General features: G+C 43.8%; 1 long non-coding RNA gene across 1 annotated transcript; it reads left to right on the forward strand.

Moving 5' to 3' along the window:
• The first annotated feature begins 1770 nt into the window (after positions 1-1770).
• On the forward strand, positions 1771-6139 carry LOC143672541 (uncharacterized). The gene is made up of 2 exons (XR_013169883.1): positions 1771-2366; positions 4555-6139. It is a non-coding gene; the product is annotated as an uncharacterized LOC143672541 (long non-coding RNA).
• Positions 6140-12309: the final 6170 nt, after the last annotated feature.

Raw genomic sequence — 12309 nt, forward strand, 5'->3', positions numbered from 1 at the left:
AGACAGAAAAATAATTGGAAAAAATTGAGCAATGTCTTAGGGATTTGAATAAGAACAACAAGCATACACACAATGGGCACAAACATATTCCAAATAGAATAAATCCTAATGGATGTAATCTAGTCACATACTAATCAGAATGCCAGATTTCAAAAATAAAGAGAAAATTGTGAGAACCCCAAGAGAAAAGCACTTTGTTACATACAAGGGATTCACACTAGGAGAAAGTTCCAATTTCTCATCACAAAACATATGTAGTAGTTTGCAAGAGACTGGAATATGATTTATTAGAATTGGACTGGCCTTTAAATTTAATACATAACAAGTTTAGAGTTCTAAGCATATAAATTGTCCAAACTGAGGCATTCACGGAAAGATACCTTAATTCAGGGAAGGTCAATAAGTCAGGAACACCTCTGTAAGCTGGGTAGGCAACATGGCTAACATCTGCTGGTTCCTTGCTCCTGAACTCCATTGCTTTCACCGTTTGTAACTGTGGGGATTCCTTACTTTGCTTCTCTGGGACTGGTGTTCATCTCTTGGCTTCCCTTGGCTCTCTCCAGGTTCTGGCTTGCTTTATATCTCATGGTGATGTCTGCTGGGCACAGCTACCTCCAAATATTCATGTTTTTGTTCTCCAAATATTGACATCTGTGTCAGCTCTGTTCTGAAGTTCCTGTAGGCTCTGTTAGTTTTTTTCAAACAATAGGAATTTATTGCCTTGTGATTATAGAGGCTAGAAGTCTAAATAGACCATGCTTTCTTCCAGAGTCTGGTGTTTGCTTGTTACAGACTTTGGGGTTATTTGACTTGCATCTCTCCCTTCATCACGTGGCAATTTGTTTCCTTGGTCTCCTTCTATGGCTTTATTTTACTGACAGAATCCAAGTTCCCCGTGTCTTATAGAGATTCCAGTCTTATGATTATGTGGCAACCTGATTAAATTTGGGCTCTTCTGAGTATGATCTTCAAAGGTCCTGCTGTTAAAAGTATCCAAACTTTAACCAATAATAACATTTCAAATGTCCTATTTCCAAATGGGTTCACACCCACAGAAATGCAGAATGAGACTTGAACATGTCTTTATGGGAGCATGATTTGATCCCCAACAAGGCATATACTGCAATTTCCCACAGAATCCATCACTACTTACTCTTTCATAGCTGGATGCTTTGCCTCACAGGATCATGTTATTTGTTAGGTCTTCCTGCCTTTTCCTATCTGCCTACAGTGCCCCCTTTAGTATTTCTTGCAGAGCTGGTGTCTTGGTCACAAATTCTCTCAGTGACTGGTTGTCTGAAAATGTTTTAATCTCCCTCTCATTTTTGAGGGATAATTTTTCTGGATATAGAATTCTTTGTTGGCAGATTTTTCTTTTAGAATCTTAAATATATCATACCACTGCCTTCTTGCCTCCATGGTTTTTGCTGCAAATCCACACATGGTCTTATTGAGCTTCCCTTGTATATGATGGATTGCTTTTCTCTTCCTGCTTTTAAAATTCTCTCTTTCACTTTGATACCTAACAGTTTGATCAGTAACTGTCTTGGAGTATGTCTGGATCCATTCTACTTGGGATACGATACACTTCTTGGATCTGTAATTTTATCTCTTTCGTAAGAGATGGGATATTTTCAGTGATTATTTCCTCCATCAGTCTTTCTTCTCTTTTTCCCTTCTGTTCTCCTTCTGGGACATACTGTTATTGAATGTCCTGAGACCCTGCTCCTATTTTTCCTTGTATTTTCTTTTGTGTGTCATATGTTGTGGCATATTTCTCAGGGATTGGAGCCTAGTCATACTTAAAAAGTTTTAATCATTTCTACCTTCTCTCCCTGTCTCTCATGTCTGTAGCCTAACTCACTGTTCTCCCTTCCCCCTCTCATCAGAAACCTCCCGTCTCAGTAGCTTATCTCAAAACTACAAGCCTTCCTGTTATTCTGTCCTTGCCTCTAGCTATCTTCTGCCGCCCTTGCCTAGCAACTACCTTTTAGCTTGTGTAATTGGCTCTTCGAACCCCCTACCCTCTCCCCTACTCCTCCCCTTGTGCAACTGTATATAACCTAAGCTCCCTGTAGCCTCGGGGTCTTTAGAGCACTTGAGCCGCTTCGGTACCTAAGCTCTTACGATGTAACAATAAAAAAGCTTTGTGCTGATTAATTGGTCTTTGGCTCAAGTCCTTCAGTCCCCTAGCTGAGACGGCTAGGTTTCGCTTACCCAGGTTTATTTCCCGCGAGCTCGCCCCCTAATTCACCCAGTGCTCCAGTCGCGCGACCCGGCTGAAGCTATCAGCGGCAATTGGCGCCCGAACAGGGACCCCTCCGTTCCCGCCTGGACACTGGAGATCCTAGGACCACGGAACCAAGGTAAGCATCTAGACTCTCTCGCGAAATAAACGCCGTCCTAGGATTCATTCTTATTCACGCAGAGTAGTCCTCCTAAATTCAAAATGGGTTCATCTCTTTCTAAAACCCAGGTCCCCCAAGTGAGAGCGCTGGCCGCTCTGCTAAATACCCATAGGTGTAAAGTTTCAGCCCGGCAGCTGCAAGTTTATTGGGACCTCCTGCTGCCGTTTAACCCCTGGCTGCTAACGAGCCCGCTTTGGACTCCAGCTACCTACAATCAACTCATTGCCAGGGTCACAGACGAAATAGAGCATGAAGGCAAGCGTTTTCCTCCGGAGCTTCTCCCCACACTCATCACCATCCGCTCTTGCCTTCAAGGCTCCTTGCCCCCCACTGATGGCCGGCCGAAACCAACTAAAAGCGTCACTACAGCAGCTGCCGCAGAGACGCAGTCCGGCTCTAAGTCGGAGCCCGACTCCGACGCTAAGTCCCTCCTCGAACAGCTTGAGGAACGCCTCGAAAGGCACCCGCCCCTACAGGACTATGGCGGGGAGCCTCAGGGCGGATAAACTAACTCCACCCTTCCGCCTTCTTCCCCATCATCCAAACCGGAAAAGGGCCGTAGCCTTTATCCCGCCCTCCCGGAGGAAGTGGAGGCGGGACGTCCTGTCCCCTCCTCCCTACCCTCCGGCCCTCCCCCGGCTGCCTATCATCCTTCCCTTAGCAACACCAACCCCTTCTTCCCGAAAGCGCAGCCGCAGTTTTACGCACCCCCGCCACCACCTTACGCGGGGCCGTGCACAAAACTATCGCCATCTCGTTCACCCCGGCCGCCCTGTTACAATCCCACAGGCGGCAACCCCCCCTCGGGTCCAGGGCAACTCTAGCCCTCAGTCCGGCCGCTGCCGCCGACACAGGCAGCACTCTTCCCCATTAATCTCACCCCATCCCCGCAACGCCCATTCCTGTGAGTTCCCCACAGTGAGGAAGATATAAAGTGACTGCTCAAAGCAGGCAAAGAGGATGGGCTTACCGGTCCCTCCGCTACCCAGCAACAGTTGCTCCAAAGGATTGGAGCCTCTTCAAAAGAATCCTACTTGCCATAATTTTCCTGTGCATCATCGCGTTTTAACCTGCTCATTTTCTTCCTCTAGGTGCTAACCTGCTTATTATTTTCAGTAAAAATGTTTTTTCTAGCACACCCCTCCGGAATTTTCACCTGGCGACTCCTCCCTGTAACACTTCTAATTTTCTCCACAGCCACTTCTGCAAAACCTCCTGAAAGCGAAGTGTGGGCCGCAATCTAATATCCCCCAGGATTACTGTTCCTCACCCCCGATTCCCCCACATTCCCACAACCTTTTGTTAATGATTACTTACTAAATCTCCCGTGCGATCCCAATGTCCTCCCCGCTAGTGCGTCTCTCAACCTATCATCATTCCCCAATTTCCCCCCACTCCTGAAACCCTAGCGATTAACCTTACCTTTTTGCAGAATTCGTCAATGCAAGCCATCCCCGAAGTCTCCCAGCCAAACAACAAACTACTAAACCTCATATTAGCTAATCTTTCAGGACAAGCAGAAAACAGGCTCCCGTGTTCTCCTCAATAGCCTAATTGCATCCACCTTATCTACTCCCGAGCCATAAGCACCGGTATACTCCGCGAGAACAAGCCAAAAGCCCTCCTTTTCACAGGACCTTGGCCAGCTAGAGGAACTGCACCCGGATATAACCGAACTCGCCCGCACCCGCCGGTGCGGCCCCCAGTTCCCCTCTGCTCACCTGGCAGCTTTACACCCTCGACTTCCTTTACAGAAATCCCGTGGCTCCCGTGTCATTCTCCCCCTCGAACTCACAACTCCTCCAAATATAACTTCTTCGTTCCTTATAACCCCCCCCTTTTCTTAATGGTACCAGCAGTTTCACCCACCTCTCTCTCTGTGGAAACCTCAGCTGCCTAAACCTATGCCCCTTCCTCGGAGCAACCGAATCCCAAGGGCGCCTGGTCACCTTCAACAGCACCCAGCAGCCCCCATCTGAGGGTAACAAGGTTACCGGTCCAGGCTACTATGTGTTTAATGTTTTAGGTGGCGAAAACCTCACTTCCACGGTCTCTTTAAGTCCTCCATTCTATTTCTTTACCTGCTCAAACTATAAGCGCCCAGACACATGTCACCTACTTAACTACCTTAATGCCTCTTTCTCAGTAGTTTTCATAGTACTTCAACCTAGACTCCTGTAGATCCCGCTCAACGCAACCAGGTGGGTTGCTCCTGCACTGCCCATGGACAGCTCTGTCACTCAGCTCAGCCCACACGCGAAGCGAGACTTCAGAATCACCGCCGCCATCTCTGCAGCCATCACTGCCTCTGTAGCAGCAGCCGTCACCGCAGCCGTCACCCTCACCCAAACATCTACCACCGCTGAAGTGCCGTGCAGACCGGACTCAACACCCTTACTCCCCAAGCCATATCTGCCCTGCGGCAATAAATAGACTTACTAGCTTTATATGCCAAAGCACTGTATGAGGCAGCCGCCTCTACTTTTGATGGACATTACCCCTTCTCCCGCCTCTGTATCACACCTGTCCTTGTCAATACCTCTTGGCCCCGTCTTACCCTGCGTGAATGGACATTCTCTGCCTATAATAAATCTCTCTGGAACTAGGCGCACGACCTACTAACTCAACTTCTAAACATAAAAAGCTTATCTGTACCCAAACTCTCTAGCTCTATCCTTACAAACCTCCTCCACAAGTTTCCTCCTTCTGTCAACTCTCTAATCTTATCTTCTACGGCATTATGCTAATAATCCTCATCTGTATCTTCTTCCTATTCTAGTGCCTTTTCTCAAAAATACCTCACCATAAACGACAAACTCAACTCCTAATCCTAGCTACTCTTAAACTCCAAAATCCCACTGCCGATACAAACAATCGTCGGCAGGCACAGGTTTAGCTGGCTAGTGTCGCTCACCCCCAGGACTGATCACCCTGGGGCCTGGGTCTTGCCCTCAAGACTGATCACCTTGAGGAGCCTGCCCCATACTGCTGTAACACTGGCCCAGCAAGCTTTGTGCCTCCGTCACTCCTCTGTCCTGTATATTCCCCTACGGGGGCTGCACGTTACCAGAGCACGTGCATCTGGGGCCAGCTGGCTACCAGATGGGTACCGCTGGGTGCAAGGCGAAGCACTGCAGAAGACGGGCCGCTCAAACAGGCCTCCTCTGGCTCTTCTGGGGCATATGAGATTTGCATAAGGGTCGGCTCAGCACATACCCTTCCCCTGAAACTCTGAGCCCCACGCACAAGGGGAATCTCATCCCTACCCCTCCCAGCAAAGGTTAATGCCCACCACCTGTCATGCAGGTGAGCCTTTAAAAGAAAAAGGAGAGGAATTGTGGCATATTTCTCAGGGATTGGAGCCTAGTCATACTGAAAAATTTTCAATCATTTCTACCTTCTCTCCCTGTCTCTCATGTCTGTAGCCTAACTCACTGTTCTCCCTTCCCCCTCTCATCAGAAACCTCCTGTCTCAGTAGCTTATCTCAAAACTACAAGCCTTCCTGTTATTCTGTCCTTGCCTCTAGCTATCTTCTGCCGCCCTTGCCTAGCAACTACCTTTTAGCTTGTGTAATTGGCTCTTCGAACCCCCTACCCTCTCCCCTACTCCTCCCCTTGTGCAACTGTATATAACCTAAGCTCCCTGTAGCCTCGGGGTCTTTAGAGCACTTGAGCCGCTTCGGTACCTAAGCTCTTACGATGTAACAATAAAAAAGCTTTGTGCTGATTAATTGGTCTTTGGCTCAAGTCCTTCAGTCCCCTAGCTGAGACGGCTAGGTTTCGCTTACCCAGGTTTATTTCCCGCGAGCTCGCCCCCTAATTCACCCAGTGCTCCAGTCGCGCGACCCGGCTGAAGCTATCAGCGGCAATATGTCAGAAGAGCAATCCTCTATTTCACTTCTCCTTTCTTCCACCTCTTCAAATCTATTGTTTTTTTTAATCTCTTCTACTGTGCCTTTCATTCCCATAAATTCTGTGATTTGTTTTTTCAAACTTTCAATTTCTTCTTTTTGTTCACCCCGTGCCTTCTTTATTTCCTCCCTCAACTTGTTGATTTCATTTTTTATGAAATTTTCCATGTCCGTTAAAAGATCCTGAATTAGCCACATCTCCATAGAGATAACCTAACGAAAAGTTTCTTACCTACACTATTAAATCAGGATTAAAGAAATCCTCCCACAAGATTGGATTAGCATGAAAACATGGCTTTTATGGGGTACATAATATGTTTAAACTAGCACACCATGGGATTAATAAGACAACTGTATAATTAATGTAGCAGAACAGAAAAATTGCCAGCCAAATTTCTTTACCTAGCAAAAGTTTCCTTCAAAGATAAAGGGGAGACTACAATAATAACGTAGTCTCAGTTATGGGTAGAACATCTAGTCAGAAGATCAATAAAATATATTAGATCTAGGCGGGCCGCGGTGGCTCAGCGGGCAAGAGTGCTTGCCTGCCGTGCCGGAGGACCCCGGTTCGATTCCCGGCCCCAGCCCATGTAAAAAACAAACAAACAAACAAAATATAATAAAACAAGAAAATGTTTAAAAATGTTTCCCTTTCTTCCTCCCTTCCTTCCTTCCATCCTTCCTTCCTTCTCTGTCTTTCCTTCCTTTCCAAAAAAAAAAAAAAAAAAAAAAAAATATATATTAGATCTAAATAATTCTCTAAACCACCTAGACCTAACAAATATATATAAACACTTCACCCAATAATAGACTGCATATTCTTATTTTTCTTCTTCTTTTTTTTCCATATTCTTGAATGCACCTGGATCATTCTCCCTATAACATCTATAGACATGTTATAGGTCACAAAAGTAATCACAATAAACTTAAAATATTGAAATCATTATTTTCTCAGACCAAAAGAGGAATGATGGCAGAAATAATACAAAGGCAACAATGAGAAATTCATACGTATGTGTAAAATAAACAATGTAATCTTAAATAATCAATGAGTTATAGAGAAAGTCACAAGCAAAATTAGGAAATATCTTCAAGTAAATGAAAATAAAAATAACTAAACTCATGAGATGCAGCAAAGCCAGTTTCAAGAGGCAACTAAATGCTCAGATTTAGAAAGGAAAAGATTTCAAATCAGAGACATAGCCTCAGAACTTGAAGAACTAGTAGAAGAATAAGCTAAAGCCAGAATGTACAGACGAAGGAAATGACAAAGACTATCATGGTGATAAATGAAAAATAGAATAAAAGAAAAGGAAAGAATCAACAAAATCAAAAAGTCAATTTTTTAAAAGAGCAGGAAAATATCAGATGGTCAGCTAAATTGACAAAGAAGAAAACAAGAGAAGACACAAATGAACAAAATCAGAAATGAAAAGGGAAATTACGAATGAAAAACTAAAATAAAAAGGTCTTTACGATAATAGTAGAGCAATTGTATGGCAAAAAGTTGAAAACCTAAATGAAATGGACACAGAACAAAATAAGTACAGCCTTAGTAAGAAACAGAAAAATTTCAAAAAAGCCCCACAATATTTTACTCTGTAAGCTGCCAGAATGAAATCATGGATTTCTCATAGAAGAAAGTAAGAAACTAATCTTTGCATGGGCGTTAGTGGTCAGCACCCCTCATCAGGTCAGGACTGTTATCCCAAAGGGCAAGGATTCTTGAATACTGAAGTATGAGGCAAACTTAATGGAGAAGGATGACTTGGTTTCGTCTGTAGATGATAGCTTGAACCCAGCCTCCTTTCTTTGGAAAGGGTCTAACCAGACAGTAGCCCTTGAACATGACTGTTTGGACTATCAAACCCAAGTTTGGCCCGACCTGGGAGATCTCCTCTTACATTCAGGGAAAAAATGTTCGTAGATGTGTCTTCTAAGGTCCTGGAGGAAGAGAGCCACAATGGTTATGCAGTTGTGGATGGACTAACTTCTTAAGTGAAGCTAGTTGATTGCTCAATGATTGGTCAGTCAAACTTGCAAGTTGTATGCATTAAACCAACCCTCAAATTATTAGAAGGAAAGATGGTGCAGTCTATACTGACTCTCAGTATGCCTTTAGGGTAGTCCATACCTTTGGAAAAATCTGGGAAGAAGGGGGACTTATTATTGGCAAGGGGAAGGAATTGGTCCATGGGGAATTAATAAAACAAGTATTAATCTACTGTTACCAAGGGAAATATCAGTGGTGCACATAAATGGACAGCAGAAAGGCCATATGTTTGAGGGAAAGGGCAGTAGGTTGGCAGATAAAAGGCTAAGGAAGCTTCCCTTTGCCCTTAATGATCTTAATATCCTCCATTCTCAGAGAATTAGAAGTCTCTATATTCTCTGAGAAGGAGGTAAAGGAAATAGAACTATTGGAAACAAGCCCAGACAACCAGGGAAGACGGATCCTCCCAGATGGCAGGCAGATGTTGAAAAACAGGTAATGATGGAAATATCAGCAGTCATACATCAGAGAGTCACTGGGGAGTTCAGGCCATGTGTGACCTGGTTCTTAAACATTGTGGGTGTGTGGGCCTCTATACCATAACTAAACAAACATATAAATGGTACATAACTTGCCAAAAGATCAATACAAAGTTTCTAAGGAAACAGGTCCAAGGGGGAAGGGAACCAGGCCTTGGGCCATTTCAAAACATTCAAGTTGATTACACCGAGATGCCTTCAGTGAGATGGATAAAATATATTCTGGTTCTTGTAGGCCATCTAACAGGCTGAGTGAAGGCATATCCTCTGGTGTCAGCTACAGCACTGGGAACTTCCAAACTTATCCTTGAACAAATTGTTTCCCAGTATGGGTTGGTAGAGAATGTAAATTCTAACAATGGTAGCCACTTTACCTCCTATGTACTGTGAGGTGTTATGTGATGCTTAGGCATTGCGTTCGATTTTGACACACCCTGGCATCCACCATCCTCTGGAAGGGTGGAAAGAATGAATCAAAGCTTAAAGAAGCATCCTACTACATCGGTCTTAGAAACCAAGTTACCATGGACATACATAGCCTACGGACTTACATAACTCTGGTAAGAATTAGAATTTTCCCTAGGAAGGAATTAGACATCTCCCCTTATGAAGTGCTCTTAACCTGCCTTTTCTGGGAAGAACTAGAGATGGAATCAAAGGACATCTTCCTTAAGAATTATGTACTGACCTTTCCCTTTACTCTGTCATCGCTCGGGCACTGTGGTTTTCTGACCTAGACTGCACCTCTTGAATTTGCTGTCCATCAACACCAGCCTAACAGTTGGTCCTCATCAAATTGTGGAAACAGCCCAAACTCCAACCATCCTGGGAAGGACCCTATTAAGTTCTGTTGCCAATTGAGACAGCCTACTGGATGGCAGAGAAGGGCTGGACCCTCTATATGTGAGTGAAAGGACCAGTACCTGAGCCAGACAATAAGTTTGATTCCTGGGATATAATTCCAGCTTTGGGCCTTTTAAAAATTATATTAAAGAGACAATAGTTGGCTGATAAAGGAGATTTTTGGATTTGAGGACTTTGGGATCTACATTTTAACCTACTACAATTAATAGTGATCCTGCTCAAAGGATAGACAAAGGATCTGAGGCCCAATTTTAAAATGATAATTATACTAGTCACAATGCTCCAAATTGGACATACAGTAAGTCCTGTCAAGTTGGTGATGAGTGTAGTGAAGGTTTAGGACCCCGAACTGTGCAATTTAATGCTTCCCCAGGTGGTGGGCCATGGGAACTTGATGACTCAGTGACAATTAAGTTGGGAAAATGGGTACCTGTGCCCAGAGCCAGTAAAAGATTACTGCAGGAAAGTCTCTGGGAAGATTCTGGATGCAAGTCCTCTCCCTGACACCAATAACACCCTTTCTGATTGGCCCTTTGAGAGTACCGGAAGATACTCAGCTAGGGATTAATTGCCTAATACAGAATGATCTCAAAGATGTCAGGGTGGGCAGGACAGAAAACTTGGAGCATGGCATAAGAGCAGGAACAGGGTACAGAGATACAAATACTTGGGTGGAATGGATCACATATACTGTACAGAGTCTAGGCAAGACTGTTACACTTATACAATAGGCCGACCCACTGTTCTTGTCAGTATGGAAGAACACAAAAAGGAGTTCGGGTGCATGGTACTACTTTTTCACAACGCTACTTCTGGTGAAAATTGCAGTATATTATCCTCTCTTTTCCTCCTAGTCAGGAGCAGAAAAATCAATGCCATACTGTCTTTTCATCTTGTTTCAGAAAACTACTCTGCCTGTCTCTCTAGATGGCAAGAAGGGCTCCAGGATCTTGGGACCATGGTCTTGCATATCCAAGCATGAGATATGACTGAAGATAGTACTCACAATTTCTTTACTACACCATGAGCAGGTCTTTGGTGGTATTGTGGAAAGGGCATCCTCCGATCAGTTTTGCCCAAGAAGTAGAAGGGGACCTGTGTTATGGCCTAACTGGCCATCGCTTTCACCCTGGCATTTGAAAAGGAGGAGGTTTAAGTTGATTTAGACAGTAGAGGGGTGTCAAGGGAAATCCCAGATGAGTCTAAGGCTAAAAACAAAGTACCTGTAAGATTTAAGTTATCCTTATTCTGGTAGATCACCATTAAAAAATGTGTGTTGAATTAATCAGCAAAGGTTTATCAGTTACACCAAGGATGCAGTTTAGGGAATAGCAGAACAGTTGTATGCTACTAATAGAATGAACTGGGAGAATAGGATGGCCTTAGCATGGTAGCTAAAAAGGGAGGTGCCTGTATTATGGTTGGGGTAGTTGTTGTACATTTATCTCCAATATATGTATAATATGACTGTTCCTCCTTTGTATGTTGGCAACAAATAACTTGTTCTGAGTTTTACAGGCTCAGGGCAAGAGAATAATTTTGGGTTAGAATAGAACATGCCTGAAACTAAGTTTGATGAGACTTTGTACTTGTCTTAAGCTTGTATTGCATTTGATTATTACTGAAGTGCTTTAAAATTTTCTGATACTGTGATGGAATGAATGCAATCTGTATATGGGAAAGCACTTTTTTTTAGGGTCCAGAGGGTGGAAAGTGCTGGTTTGAAAGGATATATGTACCCTAGAAAAGCCATGTTTTAATCCTATTCCCATTTTGTAAAGGCAATCATTTCTCCTAATCCCTATTCAGTACAGTATGTTGGCAACTTTAATTAGATTATCTCCATGGCAAAGTGACTCAATCAGGAGTTGGCATTAAACTTGATTAGATGGAGATGTGACTCCACCCATTTGGGTGGGTCTTATTGGTTTACTGAAATTCTATGAAAGAGAAAACATTTGGGGAAAGCTGGAGACTCAGAGAAAGCAGAGGACGACAGAACACCTCAGAACCACAAAGCACAGAGTCCACTGGGCAGCAACTATTGGAGATGAAGAAGGAAAGTGCCTCCTGAGGAGATGGAGAGGAAGCCAGCAGATGACATGTGTTCACCACATACCATTCCAGCTGGGATAGAGACCCTCACAATGTTCACCACGTGTCTTTCTACTTGACTAAGAAAGCTTGAATTTCATCAGCCTTCTTGAATCAAGGTATCTTTCCCTGGTTGCCTTAGATTGGACATTTCCATAGACCTGCTTTAATTGGAACATTTCCATGGCCTAAAAACTGTTAACTTGCACTTATTAAATTTGTTAAATGCCATTGAGTTTCTGGTATATTGCATTCTGGTAGCCAGCAAACTAGAACAAGCCCCAAATGGAACTATCACCAAAGCTTTACAAGGTTTGGGGCCAGATCTGAAGAATTAGTGAAAAATTCAGACATTGATGACTCCCTGATGAGATGATTAGAAAACCAGTTTGAGGAATGGAAAGGGGTGGTGCTGTTCATGCTAACTTTTCTAACCATTATAGCTGGGATACTCATAATACTTAGGTACTGCATTATCCAAGGTGCCCAGAGGTTCAGAT

The sequence above is a fragment of the Tamandua tetradactyla genome, chromosome Y (assembly GCF_023851605.1).
Source record: "Tamandua tetradactyla isolate mTamTet1 chromosome Y, mTamTet1.pri, whole genome shotgun sequence".
NCBI lineage: Eukaryota > Metazoa > Chordata > Mammalia > Pilosa > Myrmecophagidae > Tamandua > Tamandua tetradactyla.